We start from the raw sequence: 7,833 nt of genomic DNA, 5'->3' as shown, positions 1-7,833 counted from the left end.
ACTCCAGTTGGTACATCACTAGGACCCATAGCAGAACCCAGTTCTGGTCCTGCGACATCAAATATCAAATCCATATATGGATTATCATGCACCACATCCACCCATAAGTCAAAATTGTTCTAAAATTCTTCACCATGAAGCGTCCAATTCTGATAATCACTCACAAAACCCTTTCTGTATAGGTGATGCCTAATGCCATGAGGTTCTACAAATTGATTGTTCTTACACATCGTGCAGGAGCATCTGATCCGACATGTGGGATCCATTGTACTGACACTTGTCATTGTAAATTCAATAAAACTGTCAACACCATCCATATATTCATGTGATACCTCATTGTTAACTATCCTATGATACATCCATTTACGATTTGCAGCCATTTTGGGCGACGAATGTTACGGATACTATCGTAACCAATTAAAAGAGAATCATAAGAATGTTATGATGAAAACAATATCTAATTTATCATGCATTCATGGTGGATGTAATGATTTGATATATATCACACACACACACACACACATATATATATATATATATATATATATATGATGCCATTCAATCACAAGAACTATGATGCATGCATTGATAACTTAATATTTTCATGTGCAAAACCATTCATTTAAAGCATGTATGAAGCATTGATAACTTATCATTCATTTTTATGTGCAAACTCATTCATGACACAATACATTCATTTGAAGCATATTTTTATGATACAATTTCACATAGAAGGCATAATCAAATTAAAAATAACTTCATGTAAGCATGGATACAGTCACATCAAACATTGTAATACATTCAAATCATTTATATCAAAACAATGTCAAACATGTACCTGCAGCAAGCACACTCCAATATCCCGCTAACTACTATCATGACTAGCATGTAATTCGAACTCTAAAAATAAGAGCACTTCTATTTTCATACATTAAAATCATGCTCAGTATGATCTCTGAACTCTATCAAAACAGTCCTAGATATCCACAACTAAGTAAGTATATGAACAGAAAAGTGTTGCATCCAAGAAATTAAATAACCTGTGATGCACTTGCATCACTTACTCACCACGGGTATTTACCCGATTTGCATGCTATAGCCTTTGCATTTTTTTCTTATTTCTTTTTGCATTGCATTTTTAACTGCATGCGATGTTTAGCACTAAGTATCGGGCAATTAGCTTAGCTACGTACCTGCAAAGCACATTTATATACGACAAATGTAGTAACTCATCAAGAGGCGGAAGGGGCTCCGCCACCGCTTGGCAGAGAGAGAGAGAAGTGGTATACCTGCAGACTCACCGGTGAAGGGAATCCAATCGTAGGTCACCTGCGGAGCAAGGCAGTGGCTGGGGTTACATCGAGCGAGCAAGGTGAGAAAGGGTGATTGAAAGGTCGGGGGCGAGAGAGGGGCAGGGGCATCGACCCTTGTCGAAAATAAAATAGGGGCAGGGGCATCGGCCTCTACCGAAAATAAAAGAAGGGCAGGGGCGTCAGCCTCTACAGGGAATAAAAAGAGGGGCAGAGGCATCGACTCCTGCCGAAAATAAAAGAGGGGCAGGGGCAGATGGCCCTTGCGAGACCAAGAAGAAAAAAGGGGGGGGGGGGTCCCGACCCCTTCCGCCAGCCCGCTGGGTGATAGAGGGTAGAACGAGATAGAGATGAGGGGAAAGAAGAAGGGAAGGGAGGAGGCGTACCCGGGGGAGGAGGTTGTCGGCATCGACAAACGAGCAGGAGGGAAGGAGAGAGGAGAAATGTGGTGTCGGCATTGGGTGGTCGGAATACGGCATTAGGTGGCAAGAATACGATGAGAAAGGGGCGACAGAGGGGGAACGACTGAGGGAGGAGAACGGTAGGTGGCCGACGATGTCTTCGGAGGGAGCTGTTGGTGGGTCGTCGGAGGGCGACAGTGACAGAGAACCCGATTTGGAGGTGACCTCCGATGAGGCGATGATCGTGGCTCAGGGAAGGGAGCAGTGGTAGGGTGGCTTCAGCATGGGATGCCTGCAGCAGGGAAGGTCGCCGGATGCAGAGAGGGTCGTCGGAGGCAAAGGGGCGAGCGGTGGAGAGTTAGGGTTTGGGGGTAATCAGAGAGAGAGAGAATTTCACGCGTTAGACGGGCTTACATCGAAAATTAGCGACGAAAAAAATATGTCGCAAACACCGTCACTAATTAGAGGCAGTAGCAAAGGAAAAATGTCGTCGACACTCATCCCTCGCTAAGTTGTGACGGAATGTAATCTGTCGCTAATCCCTTGTTAATTATCGACAATGTTTGCGACAGAATTTTTTTGTCGCTAATCTCGCACTTAATTTCAATTTTAGCGATGGCTAGTTTTCTTTAGCTAATCCGTCACTAATTTGCGATGAAAAAAATTTGGCGTAAATTTTTGTCGCTAATTAACATTTTTCTTGTAGTGAGTCACGCAACAAAATTTGAGTTCTAGAAATATAGATTTTGCCCTAAAACCAGGTCTTTAAAAAGCGGAGTTTTGCTAAAAACATGATTTAGCCTGTTTGGATGACAACGTAACTTAAAACCAAGATTTAAGCTTCTAAAACTGAAAAAGGTTAAAGAAAAAAACAGAGAAACTGGCTAGCCATCCATGCCGGGTGGAATTAGCCTGGCGAACCTTTGGCAGTATTTTCTAGCCAGTTGCTACCAATAAATGGCCAAGAGCTAAGAAAGACACCAAAAAAAAAAGAAAAAAAGTATGACCATTTTCTAACCAATGAGTGGGCAAAAAATGGCCAAATGTATAGAAAAAAGAAGAAGAATAATCCGGCCATTTCTAGTGGTTGGAAGGGTGCATGGTGGTGGATGGGGTTCGTTAGGTGGGAGGGGAGGTCACCCAAAAAACCTAGTTTCTAAGTTGAAAATTTTATCTTGTGCCAGGTTTTGCCAAATTGAGTTTTCACCCAGTTATTGAAAAACCAAGTTATATCGAAACGTGATTTTTTCTGATATTCAAGCATTCTACAAACCAGGTTTTAAGGTTAAAACCTTAATTTTATGCCCCAATACCTCATTCTTAACTATGTTTTAAGCATCATCCAAACGAGGTCTTAAGTTATGCGATCTATCTAATAATTGGGAGAAGAAAAAGGCACTGAGACAATTTAAAATGGAAAAAAAATGGCTTCAATATCATGGTTGTATATTCATGTATATACCTTTACAACAGCCTCAAAAAAGTAGCTGAGATTTAAATCAGTTTTATGTGAGAAACATTACAACTCATGCAACTAATAAAAACTTAAAATAGACCACCGCGGGGCCGCCCGCATGGCCAGTGGAGTGGTTGTGAGGGTGCTGAGATGAAGGCACTGGATCAAACCCCACCGTAGCTTTCATGGTCTATGTAAGAAAGGGTGGTCATGGGATCCTCATCATAAAAAAAACAAAAAAACTTCAAGAGTTAGGTGTAGCCGTTATGATCGGTTGATCGTAAGATTCATAAGTTGGAAGTTTTCATGTTGAAGCAGGATAGTAATGAAAAGAAAAGTTTCTCACAAGTGGAAACTTTTCAAAGGGACAAATACTTGGCTGAAGATAAGTAGGAGCCAATGATTTCGTGCCTAAGCAATTGACATATTTGACCCAGTTTAGATATACACAACTTTACTTCAATACAACACAAACGTCAAACCAAAGCATGTTCTGCGATGGATTGAACTAGCTAGTGGATTAGAAATTCAGATTAAGCAAACCTTTTTTAACTCGTGCATTTAGAACGGTTTAGGAGATAAAATTGTTTAGGAACCACACACACATATATGTATATATATATATATATGTTTACCAACCAAGCATGTTTACTTGTATGAACCAAGATTTTCATAGGTTATTTTACTTTTGTTTGAAAATTTCATGGTACAGACGTGATCTAGACGCTTGGTTTTATAGAAATGGGCTCTAGGATTATCCAATTACTATGTGTAAGAAGGATCTTTTAAGGATTGGAAATCATGACTTAGATTTTTCATAGATTCAAGCATAAAAAATCACATTTCTTGATCCGATTATGATGATCCAACAGTCTATTCCAAGCAAATGGACCACGCCAAATGCATCTGCATGGTTAGATTTGCAAAACAACCTATGAAAATCTCAATTCATACCAGCAAACATATTTGGTTGGTAAGCATATTCTAGTTTTCATATATATATATATATATATATATATATATATATATATATATATATATATATAAAGAAAGAGGACCGTCCAACCAAAGAAAGGTATAAATCGTCTAAACTACTTTTCAAAATTATATTTAAAGGCATTTTTGGGTAAATCTAACCATACTGATGTGATTTTCACGGTCAAAAACCTAAGAACTGACTTTTATTGTGAACTTTTTTTTATGCACAGATTGGGTTTTTTATGATCTAAAAAACTTCAAAAATTTCTAAATGTTGTTTTTTAGCACACTATTAAATGTTACGTACACATAAAAAAAAGTTTGCTATATGAGCCAGTTCTTAGGTTTTTTATTATGGAAATCACATTTGTACGGTCATATTTGCCAAAAACACCTTTAAAATTATTTCAAAAGTGGCTTGAACAATCTATACCTTTGGTTGGACAGTTTATATATATATATATATATATATATATATATATGTGTGTGTGTGTGTGTGTGTGTGTGTTTCCAGGTATCTCACTCACATCCCATTATTTGATTGATGATGAATCAATGCATTGCACAGCTTTTTGTGTACATTTTACACTAACACCAATCTTAAAACATAATTCATTCACTCAACCGCCAGAAATATCTAATCTGCAAAATACATGTACACCACTACCTCACGCCTTGTTAATCCTCCACGCCACCTTGTATATAAAGCCACTGAGCTAGCCTGCATCATCTATTTATCCACAGATTGTTTCCTTCTTACTTCAATCAGAGAGAGAGAGAGAGATGGCCAACAAATTAATCCTTGTCTTGTTTATCCTCTCCACGACTCCATGTTTTCTTTCCACCGAGGCCTCTACAAACAGTAGAACACAAATAGAGAAGTTCCTCCAATCACACAACAAGGCCAGAAAACAAGTCGGGGTCCCACCATTGAAGTGGGACCCAGCCTTGGCTGCCTACGCCCGGGTCTATTCCAACAAGAGGAGGTCAGACTGCACCTTGGTGCACTCGGATGGTAGCTTTGGGGAGAACATATTTTGGGGCCAAGGCAATAGGTGGAGCGTAGTGGACGCAGTGGGTGCGTGGGTGGCTGAGAAGGCTTGGTACAACTACGCCAACAACAGCTGCTCTGGCCCAGACTGCTCTCACTACACCCAAGTGATCTGGCGCACCACGACACGGCTCGGTTGTGCCAAGATCATCTGCCTTAACCGTGACTCGTATATCACGTGCGAGTACTACCCTCCCGGCAACTACATCGGCGATAGGCCTTATTGACCATAGTCAGCCAAGGGCAGTACCGGCTGAATGCTGGTCCAACCCCTAAGGCATTGACCATGGACCAAGCCTACAGCCAAGTCAAGTCCTGGACCAAGTCTACAAATTGTCCCCTAAATGTTCTAGTTGTTGTTGTGAATGTCTAAGCAATCCATATAATCCCTGTTTAAGCCTTTTGTCTAGAAGAACTATTGGAGCTGTTCGGATCCAATTTGCATCGGTTCTCTCATCGTGGATGAACAGTTCCAGCTCCATATCAAATGAGTTGACTCTGTTAAGGATAGCTCCAGATCCATGTTGTTGGTCAAGGTGACCAGTCCGCCCTGATTCATGCTTGGACTTGCCAACTGAATGTTGGTCTTCACAAATCATATTAGTCCTGGATCAGTGTTTAATCTACACAAAATATTGTACAGCTTGGTTCTTTATATACATTGTACATACTACGTACATTCTAGTGAGTGCATTTATTTGATCTGCGGACGTAAATTATCTTGGTTTTTTTCTGAATTTTTGCATTTTGTATTATATTTTAAAATATGGTTATACATATATTAATAAAATTATACATTAGCCCACAAGGGCTCCGTTCATCTGGTAGGGGCTACTTGTGAATGTCACCAAGTTGCCAAGATGTCACAAGTTTGAAACCCAAGGGTGGTGTCCCTTGCCGCAGGGTCGAAGCTGGGTGGACTCCCTGGTGGGCAGCGGGGACCTTAAGGGTTTTGCCGACCGAAGGCCAGCCAAGGTGCGGTCGGTGATGGGGGTTTTTCCTTGAATTATCTAAAAAGTATACATTAAATATATTATAAAAAATATCATATAATGCATATTATATATAGTATATTGGTAAAATGATATAAAATATAAACAGTATATACATATATTTTATATAAAATATAAAGTTAACATGACCCGACTGAGTTACCAAGTTGACCCGGCAGCCTAGTCACAAGTCACTTAAGGACGAGCTGCCGAATAACGAGTCACTGGGTTTTAAAAATCATCAGCAGACAGACTTGTGAACATCAAGCCAAAGAAATGCGTATTCCATTTTCGACAACCCATGTTTTAAGGGCTTCCGTTTGTTTGAGGAAGGTGCAATCACATTGCACACTTTGAATGTGAGGCTGCACCCTCCATCCGGTCTTATAACTGACAGGCTGTCAGTTAAAGATGAAGGGCAACCAGTCTTTAACTGACAGTCTGTCAGTTATAAGACCCTACCTCGTATGTAGGGCGACCAGGTGCAGCGGTACCCTCAAAGTGAAAAGTGAAGGGCGTTTCGTGGGAAAGGGTACAGACTTTTGTATGAAAGGATTTGCATATGAATGAAAAAAAACTGGGTCTCACTTGTACCAGCATGGCACCATGATGATTTGCTGTTGTAAAATTGAATCCAGCGATATTGGAATTGGTAAAACAAGAACTAAATCCAAAATATTCTGAAGAGGTCCAACAAGAGATCCATGGATGGTTTGTTACCTTGGTGGTTGTAGATGGAGGGCTATGCGATCACAGGAAGAAGATAGGTTATGGTATGATTTTCAAATTATGAAATTAAAAAAGAAAGTGAAGAGGGAGAAACAAAAAAGGAAATTAGATGTTGATTTTTGTTATGAATGGTATATTTGTCTCTCTTTTTAAATAAAGGATAAAAAAAAAATTGAATGAAATGGAAGCTGCTTAGAACTAACCACAGGTATGGATTTTAATTACCAATTTCTTTAGGTATAAATTGGATTCTAAAACATCCAAGAATGATTTTGCAACAAACTCAAACTTAATCCTTATTTAGGGTTTAAATAAGTGATGTAAATCATTAGGACACTACTTACGAGAAAATTATGTTACCTTATTTTTTATGCACGCAAACCAAAAAAATAGAAAATACTAAAAGAAATTGCATAAACTCAACAAAATAAGAATTTCATTCATCGACTCTCTCGGCCTTCCCTCAAATCCATATAATTAGTATTTGTAGGGAAACACGATAAACCCTATGCCTACTTTGGATATGAGATATATCCATTCAATAAAATAAATTCAATTCTCAAAAAATTCAAATAAAAACCTTAAACTAAATTGGTGATCCCGCTTACATTTTTTTTAGTCCTGTTCCACCTTATGGGTTATGGGCCTATAATACAGAACTGGATCCTTATATCGCACCACAAACTAAGTAGACCAAACAGAACCTACTCCAATATCTATTTGACCATCTATGATCCTTGACTGCCACTTTTTAAAGATCTGGATCGAATGGATCCAAAGTTGATTTGATCCAATTTGAAGTAGGGCACGAACAAACAATCTAGATCTTTGGTTCCATCATCCCATGTTTCTCATGTTGCACTCTAAGTAAGCTTAGGTTCTGGGACAGACTTAGTTTAAGTGAAGTGGGTAGGGA

At 39.3% G+C, this 7,833-nt stretch overlaps 1 pseudogene; it reads left to right on the top strand.

Moving 5' to 3' along the window:
• Positions 1–4,928: 4,928 nt before the first annotated feature.
• Positions 4,929–5,423, top strand: LOC149837243 (pathogenesis-related protein PR-1 pseudogene; annotated as a pseudogene).
• Positions 5,424–7,833: the final 2,410 nt, after the last annotated feature.

This window comes from Nuphar pumila, chromosome 5 (assembly GCF_984573655.1).
Source record: "Nuphar pumila chromosome 5, dmNupPumi1.hap1.1, whole genome shotgun sequence".
NCBI lineage: Eukaryota > Viridiplantae > Streptophyta > Magnoliopsida > Nymphaeales > Nymphaeaceae > Nuphar > Nuphar pumila.
The sequence above is the reverse complement of the archived record's forward strand: the minus strand, read 5'-3'. Positions and strand labels throughout refer to the sequence as shown.